Source organism: Heptranchias perlo, chromosome 2 (assembly GCF_035084215.1).
Source record: "Heptranchias perlo isolate sHepPer1 chromosome 2, sHepPer1.hap1, whole genome shotgun sequence".
In the NCBI taxonomy this organism is placed as follows: Eukaryota; Metazoa; Chordata; class Chondrichthyes; order Hexanchiformes; family Hexanchidae; genus Heptranchias; species Heptranchias perlo.
Window position 1 is genome coordinate 57,309,495 of NC_090326.1, and position 19,660 is coordinate 57,329,154.

General features: G+C 44.0%; 1 protein-coding gene across 1 annotated transcript in view; it reads left to right on the forward strand.

Annotated features, from left to right (window-relative positions):
- The window catches only part of myo10 (myosin X), a 262,007-nt gene that overhangs the window by 26,154 nt on the left and 216,193 nt on the right, over window positions 1-19,660 (forward strand). The gene's annotated exons all lie outside the window — the stretch shown is intronic.

Consider the following 19,660-nt stretch of genomic DNA (forward strand, 5'->3'; position numbering starts at 1 on the left):
GTGAAAATTTTGACCGTGCAGCAGAAATATATTTTTTCACGTCAATTGGCAAAGCCCTTACCCAGAGAGCGGACCTTCTCTGATGAAATTCCCTTGGTCTCTGGTTGATATTGGTATCTCATTTTAAGATCTGCATTGACCCATCCTAATAACCTACAATTGCTTGTTCAACTGAAATTGAACAATTTCCAGAAATCTGAAGCCTGCTCCAAGCACAGCAAATGGGGCCCATTATAACTGTTGAATTCACTGGAAAGTCATCCTCCAGGGATGAATAGCCTCCCGTAATAAAACATGGAGGTTTCTGTTTTATTCTTGTATACTTCCGAAATACCTGTTAAAATGAAAGCCGTCCTTCCATACCACTTTTCAAAATGAAAACAAAGAAGTGAATTGTTTACAAGACCAGGCCAGGGTGATTAATCTGGAAATTAGTCAGGATAGAGGGGCTTTGATCTGGATACAAATTGAATTGGACATGGTCAAGACATTAATAGGTACTCAGAACCCAGATGACACTTGTATTAGTATTCTATGCGATGACTCCTGTTATCGTGTCTTTATTCATAATAGAGAACTCTGACTTCAGAAGCCTTTAAACTGGATAAGTGCTGAAGTTCTTTTTATTTCTGACAGATGGATGAACTGAGTTTCCTTATTCACGTACATTGCTTCTGAAAGGTCTACCAGAGAAAATTTTGTTGCTTATTAGATTCTAAGAAATACGTTCTAAAAAGGGTACTTTAATCCCTAATGGACTGATTCAAATTCATTTTTTTAAAGTAACGTGCTGATTCAGTATCTTGAAGTATGATACTTCTGTGTATTAATTAACCTGTAAATAAATCTAATAGTTTCAGGTAATGCCCATTTGTATTTTCTACCTTTTCTGGAGAGACAGCAGACTGTGGTTGGCATCTCATGTGATCTCCAGTAAACTATATGCACCATTTAAGAGTTAATGTTAAAACCTGTGTATACTTATCCATACACGTCATGTAGCAGGGCAGAGGTTTGAATCTGCGTCTGCTTATGGAAACTGCCATGAACACAATATGAAAGCGTTTGGGGAGAAAAAACCCACACTGTTATCTCCCATGCAAAGAGGCCTAAACTCTCAGTTCTTGTAGAAAGAACCCTTTAACTACATCAGAAAGAATTGAATATAAAATTGTCAAAAATGATCCAAAAAGACTGTCATTGCATGTCGGCTCAAAAAGCTGGGTAGATAATGTCTGACCCCCAGGCGGGCACGTAACCTCCTTCAGCTTAGTCACAAGATTGCTGCGCCTCAGGGCACTACATTTCCTCTGGAAAGCAAGTGACTGTCTTTGCAATGGTGCTTTGATGCTTCAATGTAAACAACAATCTTTGTGCAACCATTGGCCCACTTTGATGTAGCTGCCAACAGTACAGCTTTGTAGTCATGAGATTCCAATTCGGATTCCGATTCAAAAGTTGCATTCATAAAAGATCCTCCATGAACAGAATCAGCAGCTGTCTGCTTCAGTTGGCTAAAAACTTCTATTAATGGGGGTAAAAAGGACTAATTTCGCTGCGCGATGCCCTGCATCCAATGGGTGCCTAAAATATATCTGACTCCATATTGGCCATGGACAATATTAGGGCATCCCAGATGGCTCCCTTAAACAGGCATTAGGCCCCTCAAATATATTAATGAGAAGTCTAACGCCTGTTTATGGACCCATTGAGGAAATCTGTCAGCACTGATTGAAGCAGGTGTCGGGCCTGCTCCACTCAGGCTTTCGGGAGTTTGCTGTGGCCTAGTCAGTGGCTATTTTAAAAAAAAATTACTTTAATGTGCCAGGAGGATCAAGTGTGCCCGTCCTGGCTTCACAGTAATACTGAGGGCCATTGCTGGACCACGCTCAGCCCCCCTCCCGTTCTCTCTTCCCTTCCACATCTTACCTTGTTCTTTTTTTCTTTTCTGCTGAAGACCAATTTCACCCACTTCATCTTTTATTTTTGGAATAGTTTTAAAAGTGTATAATTTGTCAGCCACTCTCTTCAAATTCCATGGTTTTGTTCAATTGAGGTGTTTCTCTTTTTATTAAACATAAAAGATGCTATTGCACCAGATGAATGCCAATGGCCATGTTTCTCAGCAAACAGTAATGTTATGAGATAATATAATATAGTCAGAAATGTGGTCAGTCATCCATCATAAATGACATCTTTTATGATGAACATAATTCATACCACAAAAATGCTTGCAGTTCCTTTTAAACTTCTCTTTTTCCAGAGCTGTGGTTTATGAATTGCATGTGGGTGCCTCTTGTATTTTCAATTGTGCCATATTATGTGGCAATGGGTGTAGTTTAGTGTTGTGAAGAAGTTGCCTTGATTTTGGTTCGTGCAGCTGCTTGTATTCTAGAGAAACAAACTGAGAATGAATTCTGTACTGACTAGAATTAGTATTTATGCTGTGTGTTTTTCAAAGTCGTGATTTTTTTTTCTTTCAATTGTAAGCCTCCATTTTCATAAGATAAATAACACCAGAATGCTTGTAGTGCTAATTTAACCTTTCTTATTATTGAACTTACTGCTGATTCTGCAAGAGAACCTTTAGGAGGAGAATTCACTTGCTACCAGCAATGGTGGCAAAAGTGAATGTGGTCAGTGAGCTACCTAAAAAGCTTTAGCTTGCTGACTCGAGAGTAATTCTGAAAAATATTTTTTAATAAAGCTCTGACATACAGACTAGAAGTTGCCAAGTTTGATCTCTAGTTTATGCTGAGTTGGAGCATTACAGTTGGCCTCAGTGCCCTTCAGCTATGGAGGGGGAAATGCAGCGAGTCTCTGGTCCTAATCACAGAGAAAGAACCTGCATTTATATAGTACTGTATCACATTTTCACGATGTCCCATAGTACTTGACGATCTGTGAAATACTTTTGAAATGTATTCACTGTTTAAAGTAGGCAAACGTGACAGACAAAACAGCAAATAAAGTGAATTAATGTGTTTTTTGCAATGTTGGTTGTGGGAGGAATATTGGACATCAGGAGAAACGCTCCCACCCCACCCCTCCTGCTCTTTCTCCAAATAAGGCCACAAGATTTTCTATCTGAACCACCGGAACAAGCAGCTCGGCATAACTTATTTGAAAGTCACTTTCTTCACTGATGTACCACTCCCTGATCACTGTCGTGAAAAATCGGCCTAAATCATGTGTTCAAGTCCTGGAGTGGAGCTTGAATCTACAACCTTCTGGCTCTGAGGCGAGAGTGCTACTAAGCTGACACACTCTCTCCAGTAACCCCCATGAAGGTAGATATAGGGGTTGGCTGTGATGTCCTGTCTTGGTTGAATGACGTTACATGAGCAATGGCTGGTTACTGGAGGACTGCTGGTTCCTGCGGAAGCCGACTGCAGCAAGGAGCAAAAGGAAAAGAAAAACTCTTTAACTGCTAGAAATCTGAAACAAAAACAGCAGATTAGTCAGAGAAAAGACCAATTATTTTTTTGGGTGTAACCCTTCCTCGGAATACCTTAGTCAGAATCCTCCTCAGGGTTACACCCAAAATGTTAAGCTGTTTTTCCTCTGTACAGATGCTGACCGATGTGTATATTTCCAGCATTTTTTGTTGTCTTCAGGAGGGAAGTGCAGAAAATTGGATGGAAAAAAAATCTTTCTTGATTGTTTACAAATTAAACCTTTCCTTTAAAAAAAAAATTCTCTATTATCAAGTAATTCAGTAAAGCTATCCTTTAATTTGATGAATGTAAAATACATGCAATCATGTGCCAAAAAGCAAGGAATGATCACTTTAAATTCCTGCCTTGCAAACTATCAAACTTCATAAGGTTTTGAGAAACTAATGGTTGTTCTTTTTAGTTTTCTGCAATGTGGTTTACTCTGGTCCAATATACGAACTGGTAACCAAAAACTCCAAGGTAGCCATTACAGTACACACCCACTCTTTTATCATTGCTTGCACAGATTGATCGACAAGCCACCTTCTTACAAAAGGAAGAATCAGACACCAGACTCCCCGCTTGCTTTACATTTTCTTCCAGATTATTCATAGGTGGTTACTGATATCTAATGTTATTTGCTTGTGTAGTTGTGTTTTTTGTTCCAGGAATCAGATTAAATCTTCCATTATGTTATTTTAAAGTGTATATAAATGCCATTGCTTGGTTAAGGCAAACTATTGCTTGTTCCTGGTAATGAATGTTCTTTTAGAAAGCAGCATCACCTATGCACAACTTGGATCACCAAGTTGTCTATTCCAATGTAAATTTGATAGTATTAAACACCACCACCATATATTGGTGTGAAAAGTTGCTCCTGTTCTCTGTCCGCTTAAACTGCATCCATACTGATATGCAAGCCATTTACAGAGGCATTCAGCCACAAGCCAGAAGGAACTTTTAATCTTCCCCGTGTTTTCAACGTAGTAGGAATTACTACAACAACTTGCATTAGATGGTGCCTTTAACGTAGTATTACTTGAAAGTTCTCCATATTGCTTTTCGACAAGAATCCCAGAAATGAGAATTGTTTACAATCTGATCTTAGAAACAGTGGGGGTGAAATTGGTTTTTGGCGTTAGTGTAAAATGGGCAATAAAGAATTGACAGCTCGTTTTACACCCTGCCTGATTGTTCTTTCCACTGAAAGACAATGGGATACAGTCGGGCAGGGTGTAAAACGGGCTGCCCATTTTGCGCTCCCCCTTAAAGATCAATTTCATCAGCATTGACTGCACAAAGGAAGCTAGGCATGTAGAAATGGGAGCAAAATTTCTGGAGTGTATTGGGACATAAAATTCACAGCCATTGGATCACCAGAGAAATTGGACAGATTAAGTATGCGCAGCATAATAGTTATTTAAAATAAATAAATCCAACTAGCTATAATGCTGTGCTTTGCTACAGAATGGCTTCAAAAAGAAACAACTACTATAATATCTTGGAGCTCCTGGTGCTACAGTAGCTGTCCCATTTGTATTGCAGGGTAGATTCTACAACACTGGCCATGTAGTTATTGCACTCGTGACTCCATTTCTGCCTGAAAGTCACTCCCTGATGACTGGGGATGGTTTATCTATCAACAGTGGAAAGCTATATTACAGGCAGTTCTGTGCTCAAGCTACATGTGACCAAAAAGTATGGTGGTCATTGATGCCACATGTAAACAATTTTACAACACCAAGTTATAGTCCAGCAATTTTATTTTAAATTCACAAGCTTTCGGAGGCTTCCCCCTTCACCTGACGAAGGGGGAAGCCTCCGAAAGCTTGTGAATTTAAAATAAAATTGCTGGACTATAACTTGGTGTTGTAAAATTGTTTACAATTGTCAACCCCAGTCCATCACCGGCATCTCCACAACATTGATGCCACAGGCATCTCCACTGCTGTCTCCTGAGGTGTCAAAAACATTTTTAAGGTGAGTCGTGTCTCCTGAGAGAGCAGCACTGCCTAATTTGCTTTGCAATGCTGCCATCGCACTATATAATTTAATAATGCTCCATAAATCCCTTCCTCCCTGTTAGTGACAGCAAAACCACGCAAACCCCTCTGTTGCACCTGTCGATATGACCTCAGACTACAAAAGGTGTTCCACTGTGCATATATTGTGTGAGTCTAAATATTTTTCTGATGTTTATCATAATTTGATACATTGACAATCAATGTTATTTGGATCTCATCCTTCAGAATGGAATTTACAAGTTCTGTTGTCTGCAACGTAGTTTATACAACTGTAGACCACATTGTGAGTAGGTATACCAGATTTTTTCCATGTCCCAGTACAAATGAGGCATAACTTATAAATCAAACAGAATTTCTACTGTGGGTTCCTTTCTTGTAGTACCTAAATTAGTTTAAGAAAAGAATTTAAGACTTAAAGTGACTGGCAGATTCTTAATGAATGAGGATTATATCAGTGAAATGGTTAAAATGTTTGATTTCCAGAAACTCTGATTTATATAATCCTGGATGCCCATTAATGTTCAATACTCCAAACTTGTAAACTGCACATGTGTCTGAGTTTCAGGTCTGAAAATTCCCTCTTAAAGATTTATTTTGATTCAATTTAATGGTTAACCTGAGTAAAGAAAATTTATTTTAACAGAAAACATGAACACGAGGAATTGATGGAGTGGGTTAGACACTGTTCGTCCACCTTGGAGACCATGGCTTGAATGTAGCTCAGAGCATCAAAAGTCTCTGGAACTAGTAAATTCAGAAAATTACTGTAAAGGCCCATTTTTCCTAGGCACAGTATTCCCATTGACTCTTACTTTCACGGTTAGTGAGACAAGTTCAACTAAAACCATATTAAGAAATAAAGAGCCAGAAAGAATTCTACCCCATACAAAACACCATATTTACTTGGCTCCATTTTCAAATAATTGTTTCTTGCAACATCATTTGCATGTGGTTTCAGTGGAAAGATAATCTCCAGACCTGCATTCTCCATAACATGACAACACTGACATTTGGACATTGTTAAGTTGATTGGGATCACTCCAAATAAATATTGGCAGGTGGTAATATTCTTATGTCCTGCTGCCTGTCCTCCCCTTAGTGTTTAGAGAATGTATGCAACAACCATATCCCTTTTGAAAATTCATCCATAATTTCTGGCACTTGCTCAGCGCCTGGAAGCCCTCAGGTTTACGAATTGAAACATTAGTTCTAGGCAGATTAAAGAAGTGGAAAGCCCAGTGGTCGGGGAAATCTATGTATAGCATACCTGCTAACCCAGGAAGCTGACCGACAACTTCAAGAAAGCTGACATAGCTCCAAAAAAGTTGACCACTCAGAATAGGCCTGAATATATGCCTCATGAATCATCAATACAAAGAGTTAGACTGAACGCAGTGGGACACAAGCTTGTAATAACTTAAGCTGCAGGTATAACTGACGAGTAGTTCCACAATCCAGCACTCCCATCTTCCACTAAAATTGTGGACGCAGGAAGGTAAAACAAAGGCATCCTGTTTTTCGCTGCCTGCCTACATTCTGGGCTTGAAATCTGTTCTACTTTTATTCGTTGTTAGTGTCACTCCTCATTCCTTAAATTTCATAGTGGATGTTGACCACTCTAACATGGATGATATGGGCTCTGTCCTGGTTACTACTCCATGGTAGCTAAGGGACCTTCACATGTAAACAAACTGGAAACTGATTTCAAAGTTACAGAACATAATTTGACACTGCACTTGTCAGTTTTGGCTCAGTGGTAGGATTCTCACCTCTGAATCAGAAGGCTGTGGGTTCAAATCCCACTCCAGAGACTTAAGCCCATAATCTCAGCAGATACTTAAGTACAGTATGACTGAGTGCTGCACTGTTGGAGGTGCCTTCTTTCAAATGAGGTGCTAAACTGAGGAACTGTCTGTCCTCTCGGATGGACTTAAAAGATCCCATGATGTTATTCAAAGATGAGCAGGGAAGTCCTCCCAGTGTCCTGACCAATATTTATCCCTCAACTAACATCACTAAAATAGATTAACTGGTCATTTATCTCATTGCTGTTTGTTGGACCTTGCTGTGCACAAATTGGCTATTGCAATTCCCTACCTATAAGAAGTGACTTCACTTCAAAAGTATTTTGCTGGCTGTGAAGCACTTTGGGACAGGCACTTTATAAATGCACGTTCTTTCTTTCTTCTGCCACAAATCAATGTGCAAGCAACAGTAGGAGAAAGTAATGTCTGGTTCCAACAGGCTCCAGTTGTGCCTTCCAACTGATCTGATTTGGTTCATATTGAGAACCTTTAATCCTAGTGAAAAAAATGGTGGTGGGGAGGGTTGTAAATTCTTCAGGGGGTTCTCCCATTTATGCCAATTCTCCAGAGTTTCCATCAATCTTCAGCCAAAGTTACGGTGACAGATCAGGAAATCTTCATGGTAATGATACACCTCGATATTTTTTTTTATTTCTTGTGACATGGGTTGAAATGCTGAGCTTAAAAGGTTAATGGTTTGCATGTATGGTATAGGGACATGTGCTCAAGATTCATATATGGTGAAGCTCATATTCACTTGCAATCCATTCTTCTACATTTATAGATGAATCCTATTCATATTAAATTTCCAAATGTATATGAATTACAATAATGAAAATGCACGGACATACTTTTTCTCTTTGTTCTGTAACTTTATGAAAAATAGAACCATGATGAACATCTTTACTATGTAAATTGACAATTGTCTGTTATGCAAATTGTATGAGATGGTAACCACTTTGCAAAACTATTCTTCATTGTTTACTGTAAGTCAGCAATTAAATGTATATGGTCAAAATATTATACATTGTATAATGTAGTTTTAGCAAGGGTTAATCCTCAGAATTTTTCCCTCTTGAATTTTGGAAAGGTAGGGATGGAGGATTTAAGCCGAACTTAATTTGTATCTTTAAAAATATGAAGGACACTATTGTAGCGATTTTTAAAAAATTGGGTCAGGCTGCAGAAATAAAACATCCAAAATAAAATGCTCCTGTTTCAACCCTTTCCAAATTGAATAGCAAGAACTTTCTACAGTTAGCACTACGGATAATTTTGTCTATTCCTTTAAAAGAATGGAATGCATTTTTTACACAGACATATACTTACACGCAACCTCTTTCTGCTAAATTCGTCAAGGCCATTTTTAGACAGCCCTAATGTGCGCAAGCAGATTCAGTTTTTCTGAATCTACAGTGGCCTAACCAGCAGTTCCTCCTGCCTCCATAGTAATACTGCGGGCTGCTATCGGCCCATGCTCACCCCCTTCCGTTTGCCTCGACTCCGTCCTTGGACTTCTCTCTGGGCCTCAACCAGCGAGACAGCTGGCCCACATTGAGCAAAGCCAGCTCATCGCAATTATTAACATGAGGCCTGTGGCCCAATTTCTGTTAATCTCTGCCAATCAAAAGGCGTGGAGGAGGCAAGAGTAATGGAGAAGGGGTGCACAAATGGCAGGAAATATTAAGCAATATGATGAATGCAGAATAGCATTATCAACCAAAATTGGATATGGTTGGATGATGAGTGGAGGAGGCCACTGAAGTGAAGGAAATTGGAGTGGGAGGGAGGATAGTGCCCTGAAGTGCTCCTGAGTTAATAACTATTGACTGAGCCATCAATTACAACACAGAGCTATTTGTTTGGAAACTAGATAGCTATGAGCATAGCTTTGGTGGGTGCTTGCTATGCACAAATTGGCTGTTACGTTTCCCTACATTAAAGAAGTGACTACACTTCACTTCACATCCAATAAAGTATTTTTGAACAGTCATTGCCTTGGACAGCCCCAGAGTTTGTTTTGCTTGTTTAAATCAACTCAATCACCATTGGAATAGCAATACCAAAATCGTATCAGGGATTGTAGATTAGGCCAGAATCTTCAAGGTGTCAAATAATTAGAGTTAACAGCACCTTCCATAACTTTGCAAAGTGCTATGTAAAGGTAAGAGCATTAGTTTAACATCTCATCTGAAAGATGGCACTTTGGACAGTGCAGGACACCCTCAGTACTGAAGGGAAGCATCAGTCTAGATTACGTGCTAACATCTCTGGAGTGGGACTTGAACCCATAACCTTCTGACATGAGATGCGATTGCCACCACTGAAATGGATGTTTTTAAATAATGAAGAGACCACATACAGTGGACAGAATTTTCAAGGGAGATTAACACAATGGCAGATATGATTGATCCAAGGTGATGTATCAGATCTGACAGGAGTGAGGTATAAATCTTCGATGCAGCTCGAATAACATCAGATACTTCACTGATACTTTTAACCCTCCTGGTCGTCCTAGCTGTAACAGCTCGACCAGAAAAAAGCAGCAAAGCATTCTGAAACTCCCATCAAAATTGGCTGATTTAAATGCTGCTTATAGACAATTTTTAAAATAAATTCCAGTTCTTTGAGCCAGTTCTGTGTTTAATCTGTTTTCCATTCCCGAGCAGCAGGCTTTGAGACATGGGTCTGCCACAACACTGAAAGTGAACAGCAGCTTAGGCTGCCCCAGCTACCACCCTGCTAGAATGTTGATATCAAAATTGCATCATTAACATCTCTAGCAATTATCAGGATAAATTGAGGCAAACAGTTTTATTTAAGAATAATTGAATTCTCAGTGCAAGGACATAGAAATACCATTTCCAACAAGAGAGAGTCTAACCACCTCCCCTTGACATTCAACGTCATTACCATCGCCGAATCACCCACCTTCAACATCCTGGGGGTCACCATTGACCAGAAACTTAACTGGACCAGCCATATAAATACTGTGGCTACAAGAGCAGGTCAGAGGTTGGGTATTCTGCGGCAAGTGACTCACCTGACACCCCAAAGCCTTTCCATCACCTACATGGCACAAGGCAGGAGTTTGATGGAATACTCTCCACTTGCTTGGATGAGTGCAGCTCTAGCAACACTCAAGTAGCTCGACACCATCCAGGACAAAGCAGCCCACTTGATTGGTACCCCATCCACCACCCTAAACATTCACTCCCTTCACCACCGGTACACCATGGTTGCAGTGTGTACCATCCATAGGATGCACTGCAGCAACTCGCCAAGGCTTCTTCAACAGCACCTCCCAAACCCGCGACCTCTACCACCTAGAAGGACAAGGGCAGCAGGGTCATGGGAACACCACCTGCACGTTCCCCTCCAAGTCACACACCATCCCAACTTGGAAATATATCGCCGTTCCTTCATCGTCCTTGTTTCAAAATCTTGGAACTCCCTACCTACCAGCACTGTGGGAGAACCTTCACCACACGGACTGCAGCGGTTCAAGAAAGCGGCTCACCACCACCTTCTCAAGGGCAATTAGGGATGGGCAATAAATGCTGGCCTTGCCAGTGACACACACATCCCATGAACGAATTTTTTTTAAAAATTGCCTGGTATGCTATTGCCCAAAACAAATTTCACCCCTAAGGGCTGTTGCTTGGGTTATATTACTCTGTGCAGCTGTTCAAACTAACTACAGTATGAAATTGCATGGTGACTTCGACAGAATCCATGCTTTCTCGAAATTTCAAATGGGAAAACAGTGGACTCGATTTTCGGCTGAAGTAGCGGGTGCTTTGGAGGGCTCCGAAAATCACGAAAACCCCGAGCAGGTTCGGAGCCTGGCTCCAACCCGCAGACTTCGAGGTTCCCCGTTGTCACGCCTGGGTGTGTGCACACCTCCTGAATGCGGAAGTCCCACTGGCAATTAAAGCCGGCGGGATGATCATTTACACAGTTGTTGAGGTAGTTTAAGTGCTTGAACTACTTAATTGTCTCCACATTTTGGCAGGGGTGCGATTTTGAAGCATCCTCAGCGTGTTTCCCGTGCTGGGGGAAACGCTCCATGTTGCAACAGACGTGTTTCAGCCAGTGGGAGATGCAAATGCTTATTTGACAGATGGAGAGAAAAGATCATTTATTGCAGCAGGGCACTCTGTCACTTCAGACAAAGTTTTGGCTGCAAGATCTTTGTGTTTTCACTCAATTCTTAGTTTCCACCCAAAACTCTGCTGTGCAAACGTATTTAACTACTTTGCGGACCTCCTCAAACTCACACCATCAGGATGGGAGGGTCGCCATGGCTGCATTCACCACTTCATCCGAGGACGAGCAACATCACCAGCCTCGCCAGGCACGGCGTCCACCTCCACCACGTGGAGCTCCGCAACACAGTGCTGCGCCACAGGCACCTGCACAAGAGCACAGAGGGCAACAACAGAGAGAGCAACGTCGCAGGAGGCACTACCCTCGCCACAGGGTCTACAGATCGAGGCTCAGCTTCCTGGATCTCTCTGAGGAGCAGTGCATATAGAGGCTCAGAGTCAGTCGCCAGGTAGTCGCGGACATCTGTAGCCTCCTTCATGCCGAGCTGCTCCCAGCTGGGCCGAGCAGTATCTCCTTACCTGTCGCTGTAAAAGTCACCACTGCCCTTAACATCTTCGCCTCCGGATCATTCCAGGGCGTCACTGGGGACATCACCAGGATCTGTCAGTCGTCTGCACACAAGTGCACAAGGCAAGTTACTGACTGCTTGTTTCGCAGGGCCTCACACTATGTCAACTTCCCCATGGACGACCTCAGCCGGACGGAGAGGGCAGTGGGATTCCACTCTGTGGCTGGCTTCCCGTGGGTGCAGGGTGTAATCGATTGCACCCATATAGCAATACGAGCACCTCCACACGAGCCAGGACTGCTCATCAACAAGAAGGGCTATCACTCCATCAACACTCGGCTCATTTGTGATCACCGCAAGAGATTCCTTCACCTGTGTGCCAGATACCCTGGCGGCTGCTATGATTCCTTCATCCTCCGGGAATCCAACATCCCGCCCCTCTTTCACACACCAAACACCCATAAGGGCTGGCTCCTCGAGGACAAGGGATACCCCTGCACACATGGCTCACGACATGTGGACCCCCGTCACCGACCAACAGCGTTGATATAATGACAGCCACATCACGACCAGGTCTACAATTGAGCATGCTACAGGGCTGCTTAATATGCACTTCAGGTGCCTTGATCGTTCTGGGGGAACGCTTCAATACGCACCAGACAGAGTGGGACGCATTATAGTCGTGTGTTGTGCACTGCACAACATGGCACAGCAGAGAGGGGTGCCGCTTGAGGAGGCCCCATCCACATCTGCCACCCACATTGAGGCAGAGGAGGAGGCGGCAGAGCAGGAGCAACCCATCGGCAGAACAATGGCTCACCTGGCTGCTCGTGAGGCCAGGGAGTCACTGATATGTGAACAGTTCTCCTAACATCAGATAGTGTGAAGAGTCCAGTCCTCGCCACCTGGATAGAGCAGTGTCAACACCAGCAACCCCCGCCCTCCCACCTTCCCTGCACAAAACAGTCCTGCAACTACACATACAGCCACTGCAGAGTGACCCAATGGGTGGTATCAAGTGTCGCCATTCATGGTGAACGTCATGAAAGGGCCTTATTACAGAAGCCAGTCAAGAATGGCCAAGACGTGGCAGTAGTGGTGACAATAATAATATTTAATGTGAGTTTAAAAAAAAGGGTAATTTAAATGAAAAAAACATGACCAACCATCAAGCAGCCTTGTGCTTTCCCTTCGTGCTTACAAATCCTTCGCCTTTCGCTTCCGACTACTTCTACGTGGTGCATCCCCTGTGGCTGCAGCAGAGGTAGTGGCAGGTTGCTCTTGTTCATGCCCTGACCGATTAGATGCTTTGGGCCTACGCCGTGTGTGTTTCGATGCCAGTGAGGGCCCCTCCACAGACTGGTCCACCTGCACCTGTGCAGGGGCCGACTTGTCCCCCCTCAACCACTACGCGCAATGCTGCCTCCTCTCCAGGTGGCCAATGGATGAGACATGGGGGTGCTTTGAGTGGCGTCCCCACTTCCATGTCCCCTTACGCCATCATCCCTCCCCTGGGCCAGGTCGACACCACTCCTACCACTCTGCTGGACAACAGTTTGGACGACATGTGTGAAGCCTTGTAAGGCCAATGCTAGAGCATCTGCCTGCCTATTTAAGGTGGCAGAATGTTGTTCACCCTGAGTCCAAACGGCCGTTTTCAGGCCTGAATGGACTCATTTGTGAGCCATGCTTGAAGCTCCATGGAAGCTAGCCTTCCCTCCATTGCAGCCATTCCCACACTTACCCACGACACTATCTGAGATTCCCTCCCGTACCTGTGCCACTATTCCACTCGTGCAGAAGTTGGACTCCTCCATCCTCTGCGCGATTGTGGAGAGTGCGTGTGGCACCTGTTCCAGCACCTCGCAAATGTGCTGCTGCCCCTCGATCATTCTCCTTTTTAAAGGATGGCGCCCAGGATTCAGCATCTGCGTCCAGCTGAACAGAGCCCGGAGAGGAGTGCGCCCACCGACGCAGACTCTCCACAGCTGCCCTTGCCACCAGCGTCTGCTCGTGCTCACGTGTGTGGTAACTCACCATGTGCCAACCCAACTAAATGTGGACTGGGACCCACCGAGGTGTGTGTAAATGCGCTGGTGGATGGCTCGCTCGGATGTGACGGTGCACCCTCAGAGGCCGGCAGGTCCTCTAAGGAATCGCCCTCTGCCGTCACAGCGGTCGCTGAAAGCCCTGTAAAAGAACAGAAGGCAATATTAAGCATGATCACAGATGTGTCATGTTGCAATGAGCATACTGAGGTGTTGAAGATGGCGAGGCATGTTAACATCAATTCATATTGTGTGTGCTGAATGTTAAAGTTCTGTCATCAGACGTTTGTCGGGTGCCAGTCTCGGCGTCCCCAACGGACAGGCACTCGAGGGTGCGGCTCAGCTCCATCGCCTCCTGCTCCTCGTCTGTGAGGATGATGATTTGTTGCAGCCCCCCTCTGGTCCTCGCCCTCTCCTGTGCATTCTGGGCTCTCTTCTCCTGTAAGGGGAGAAAGTACAGACGCATGAGTGAGTGATGGTGATGTGGCCAACCGATGAATGCATTGGTTTGGGTGTGACTGACCATGAAAGAGATGCATCAGAGGGTGAATATGAGACAGAGCCATGACATTGTATGAGGATTGGGTTGAGTGGTAGTGGTGGGATGAGTAATGGAGAGATGAGGAAGTGCAGGTAAGTTGAGGATGAGGTTTGAGTGGGTGTGAGTAGTGATGTGATAGAGTAGTGTTGGCAGTGCAGAAGGAGTTGTGGGGTGGAGGCAGTGATGTGGAAGATGGAGTGTAGGAGAATGAGTAAGTGTACTCACTTTGACTGACCTAGTTAGGTCATTGAAGCGCTTCCTGCACTGGATCCAGGTGCGGGATATGTTGCTGCTGCTGGTGACCTCCTCTGCCACCTCGAGCCAGGCCGCCTTGGTGGCAGAGACAGGCCACTTCCTCCCGTCTGCCGGGTAGAACACATCCCTCCTCCACCTCACCCCATCCAGTAGCACCTGGAGTGAGGCATCGCTAAGTCTTGGAGCAGCCTTTCCCCTGAGCTGCTCCATTTTGGTGTGGGGGTGTTTGTTCCAGGAGCAGCCATTGGAGGACTGCTCCCTTTTAAATAGAGCTCCTCCAGCTGACAGCCTGTGATGCGGGTGCGCAGTCCGCCAGCTGCGCAGCTTTCGGACAGCAAACCCAGAAGCCACGTTAAGTGGTTCCAATTGACTCGCAATTGCGTGGGAAGTGGACCTTTTTTATTGGGTGGGTTACCCACATGCCCAATCACCACCCCGCCCCCCCCCCCCCCCCCTGCGACCATCCCGCCTCCCCGCTAATATCGGGGCCAGTATGTCTGTGACTGCATGCTAACCTGTTCAGTTAATGTTTGTATTTCGTTAACTGGAATTACAAAGTTATCACATTTCCTTATTTTATCTCCATCTCATTCTAACATTGATTGGAAGCAGCAATACGAATTACACTCATAAAACCTTTTGCTTCCTAGTGCATCACACTCAATGGGTGTTCTGTATTTCATCTCTCACCAGCTGTGTGATAATAACTGGCAAAAGCTGTCATTCCATGTTGAGATACACAGTAGCTTAGAATCTGGACTTTGATCCTTCACAGGCACTGGTGAGCACTTGTATCGGGAAATTGTATTTGAATCTGTTTTACAAAATTACCTCCTTTACAGCTATTAATTTATGCCTATTATCCCGCTTTTCCAGGCCCACAAAGATTCCTCACAAAAAATTTTAAAAATAAATTTACCTTGGCCACCCCGCAGAATCCCACCTGGTTTCGCTGGGGGGTTTGGTACCTTGCAGGCCCCACCATCCCGGAGTTAAAATTGTGTTGTGGCTCCGACGACGTCATCGGGCTGTGACTTCAGCATCTTAAGTAGGCCCTGCCTGACTGGGGTGGACTGCCCTCCAGACTCCATTTTGCATAGAGTGGGAATGGGTCAGGAACGGACTACGAGCTCCCCGACAGCCATTTTAACGACCCGCCCGATCCATTTGCGCCAGTTGGGCTGGGTTAAAATCCAGGCTATTGGGTCAGGAACCCCAACTGACCAGAGAAAAGTCTTCGTTGTCAGATGCAATGATCCTTTGTAAAACTGAGTTTAGCCATTCTCAACCCAATTCCTAGTAAGCATGGCCTCTCGGCACAAAAAAAACAATGATTCAATCGGACAATTAAAATGAATTCTCATTCAGATCGCCACGATAGCTGCTGTGTAAATAATATATCACACTGGTGCAATAGGGAATACCCATACGTGGTGGGATTAAGATATGTTTTGGCAGAGTGGCCATGAAATTCCCTGGGGCTCGGCCAGTCTCCCATCGCTGTTTCTTCAAGAGTTCCACCAATCTCCCTCTGAAGTTTTGATTGAAGATTGGGAGAGAACCCCTGCTGAATTCCCAGGCCGATTATGTTTTGGCAGACCAGAGAACTTTACTCACAATGACCTGAGGGTGCTTGATGCAATACTGGATGCACATGCTCACTCTGCTAACATTCATTATCCAAGTGAACACAAAGTATGCTAAAATATGTTTCAAGAACTATTTTAATTTATTGCATGAATAAAATGAAGGAATGGAAAGATCCCACCTTCACCCCACTTCACCAGTCATCCCACTCTGGCCTGCTAAGCAGCTATTTTATTTGCAGGCGTCTCCAGTTTGCCAAAACATTGTTAAGACTTATTTAAATGCATCATAAGCTTCCTTTCATTCTATCTGTTTTAACTTTTATTCAAGTGAGGTTCCCTTATATTTAAAAAATATTTTTATTGTTGTATACTTTCTAGGTGTACTGCACCATCTGTACGCATTCAGAGGAAGACCATTTGTGACCCAACTTATCTCATCCATCCATTAACCTCATCTAGTTCCCCCATCACAGCTTTCAACTACTTCTTAAATGATTCCAATATTTTTGCCTCCATTACCCTACCCAGACTCCATTCCATTTTTTGGTCCCTCTGTGTCTTTGTGTGAAGAAGAACTTTTGACATCAGTCCAAAATTTACCTTTTACTATTTGAAACCTTTGCCCTTTGCGTCCTACAGTCATGGTCTAGCTTAAATTACCTTTCTAAATTGTTTACCATCTTGTATACCCCAATAAAATCACATCTCTTTCAAGGCCAGGAATCCCAAGCTTTTTCAGTCTTTCTGCATAACTCATTCGTCCAATACTAGGGATCATGTCTTGTGGTTCTTCTCCGAGCACCTTCACAGTATGCATGTGTCTGTGACTAAAACTGGACTCAGTATTCAAGTTGTGTTCTGACCAGCATGCTATATAATTTGTGCATGACTTCCCCTAATTTGCATTCCACTGCTTTAGCTATATAGTTTAAGATTCTATTTACTTTGATTGCTGCTTTCTGTGATTGGGTATGTTGAGTATCGTGTTTAGTAAAATCCTTAGATTTCTGTCAATTTCATCCTTAGTTATTTTGACACCATTTATGGAGTTACTTAGAAGTACATAAAAATTATGACACGGAAACAGGCTGTTCGGTCCAACCAATCCATATTGGTGTTTATCCTCCATGTGATTGGTACTCGTAATATTGTGTACCCGGCCATTACCCATGTCCCCTTCTTCCCCTTCCTTTCAACCACTTACCTAATCTGTTCTTGAATGTTGACATGGTCATTGCTTCAATGGCTGATTCTGCTAATGCATTCCACTGTGTTTTAAAAAAATAGTTTCTATTGCTCTCTGTCCTAAATCTCTTGCATTTAATCTTGTATCTATGTCCCCTCATTCTAAGTCCCTCAAATGACCTGTTTTTATCTACTCCGTCCTATCCCTTCTTGGGTTCATTGGCATCAGTCACATCATACTTTTATAGGAGTTGATTCAACTTGCCATTGTATGATCGTACAGCTATCCAGATTGGACAGGGAGGTGAATGTAGGCCCTGTTAGCTGCTCGATTTGGCGGCAAATAGCAAAGGAAAATTCAGCCCTATTTTTCTTTCCATGTTCTTTACCCCTGTATGAACCATCACCACTGGATTATTTTCCTGTATCCTTCAGTAGCCCTTCTAACCTTTCATTATGTGAATTGCTCCAGCACCAAGTAAATGACTCGCCATCCTATAGGTATTGTACTTCCGATACACATGGCTATCCATATTCCTGAGGCAAGAGTTCCCTACGACTGCAACTTCCCTGTAGCTTTCAGATTGCATCTTCATTCCAACTAGCTTTCCTGGTTTTCGAACTACCTCTTTTTCTATGTCCTGTTTTCCTTCTGCAATATGGGACAGTGTCTGGTATCTGCCCTTAATGTTATGCCCTGCTCTCGAATTGAAGTGCAGGGTTTTTTTAAGCATTCCTGTTATTTTTTCCCATCTTATGCCATCAGATAACTATCATTTTTTAAATTTGTTCATGGGATGTGGGCGTCACTGGTGAGGCCAGCATTTATTGCCCATCCCTAATTGCCCTTGAGAAGGTGGTGGTGAGCCGCCTTCTTGAACCGCTGCAGTCCGTGTGGTCAAGGTTCTCCCACAGTGCTGTTAGGTAGGGAGTGCCAGGATTTTGACCCAGCTTGCCCTTGTACTTGTTTGCCCTGGCTCTCTGCTATAGCTCCGATGGCTCGGTCTTGCAGCCCAATACTAGTCTGGCCACTTCACTGATCTCGGGTGTCTCATTTAGATCCGAGTACTCTCAGTTTGCCCTGAGTAAATCCTTCTGTTCCCAGGCCTGCTGTAGTGTTGCACTTGTGTTAAGCTCAAGAGAATAGCCCTGAATTATGCTCTATCCAATTTCCCTTCCTTTGTGTGGAGAGGCACTTACCTTCCACTTGGGTGAGCAGTTCTTAAGTATATTGGGGGGGGGGGGGGGGGAGAATTGATAAGGCCTATTATTAGGCGCGGGTAGCGTGATCCGCTATTACCCTGCGCCTAATGGCCCCTGCACAGGCAGGCAAGACTTCTACCAGGCCTGAGGACTTACCTGCAAGCAGCGTTGGAAATCAGCGATGACATGAGGATTCATTGCAATTCGTACTTTCCACCAGCAGGGGGAGCCCCAATCTTTTAAAGGGAGGATGTCTCGCAAAAATCTCTTAAAGGTAGCCAGTACCTGTTGTTTGCTAAAAAATAACAGTCTGCTGTCCGCATGGAGTCTGAATGGAGATCAGACATCGCATACGTAAAACACAGAAGCAGCTCCCGTCCCTGTTGAGTTATGTTAAAACATTGAACAAAGGTTGCGCACTACTAAATCCCACATCCTCCAATCGGCATGCCAGACCTCACCAATCTGAGTTGGAACCAGGCCTGCACCAGGTTTCACTACTGATGCACTAGAGGCCTAGGTGAGTTGGTGCAAGAGGTGGACAGAAGGAGAGACATCCTATATCTGCTTGGGGTGGGGGGTGGGGTGGGGTGCAAGAGGCCCTCCAGAAATATGCCCAAAAGGCAGTGGGAGGCAGCAAGGGACGCAGTCAATACCAGGCAATTAGCACCACGAACATGGATGCAGTGCAGGAAGAAGTTCAATGCTTTGACATGAGTGGTCAAGGTGGGTGACGTTAACTATCAAGTGGCATCTCATACCAACTGCACCACTAGCCGCGTCCATTCCTGCACGCACTACACACCCCCCCCCCCATCACCCACGTACCAACAAACTTTTCATCAGTACTCAACTCTGCCAATCAGATGCTTCCTCTCACCTTCACACATTACCACTGTTGCAAGCCACCCACCCACACAACTCACAGGCCACATACACTGGCAGCTATTCAACC